Here is a 566-nt window from a genome sequence, read left to right as displayed (position 1 = left end):
CAATAAAAGTATCAAGAAGCTTATCAGCCGCGGTGAGTAGTAATTATTCGTTTAGGAAAAGTTTCCGAAGCGTGTACCTAATGTAAAAACTAAAAGACTCATATTATTATTCTTTGATAAGTCACGGCCGTTGTTTACATACTAGCGGTTTTTCGTACACAGGTAAACGCCCCTGATGAGTTAGGTGTCGTTCAAGGCAACTGGACCGAAGATTTTTCCGGCGGCACCGCACCCATTAATTGGCTGGGAAGCGTAGACATTTTAAATCAATACATTAAAACAAAAAAACCTGTCCCCCCCCCCCCAGGGAGTCGCCAACTTATTATTTAGGGTCACGTACGAATTAAAATTGTGTGTATTATATGTATCTGTAAATATTTGGTATACATTTTGTTCATTAAAAATAATTATAATATTATATATTGTATAATTATATATGGTATTATATTTTATACTGTGTACAATGCACAGTAATTTCCGTATTGATTATTAATAGTATTTAAAAAAAAATATACGTAGGGGGTCGCTAAAAAATTGAAATTTAAAAAGGGGGTCGCCATACTAAA

At 34.1% G+C, this 566-nt stretch overlaps 1 long non-coding RNA gene across 1 annotated transcript; it reads left to right on the top strand.

Annotated features, from left to right (window-relative positions):
* LOC115033619 lies at nucleotides 1–294 on the top strand. The gene is made up of 2 exons (XR_003838896.1): nucleotides 1–32; nucleotides 163–294. It is a non-coding gene; the product is annotated as an uncharacterized LOC115033619 (long non-coding RNA).
* The last annotated feature ends 272 nt before the right edge of the window (nucleotides 295–566 follow it).

The sequence above is a fragment of the Acyrthosiphon pisum genome, chromosome A1 (assembly GCF_005508785.2).
Source record: "Acyrthosiphon pisum isolate AL4f chromosome A1, pea_aphid_22Mar2018_4r6ur, whole genome shotgun sequence".
NCBI classification, from domain to species: Eukaryota; Metazoa; Arthropoda; class Insecta; order Hemiptera; family Aphididae; genus Acyrthosiphon; species Acyrthosiphon pisum.
Note: the sequence above shows the minus strand (reverse complement) of the source record. Positions and strands in the feature narration are given on the sequence as shown.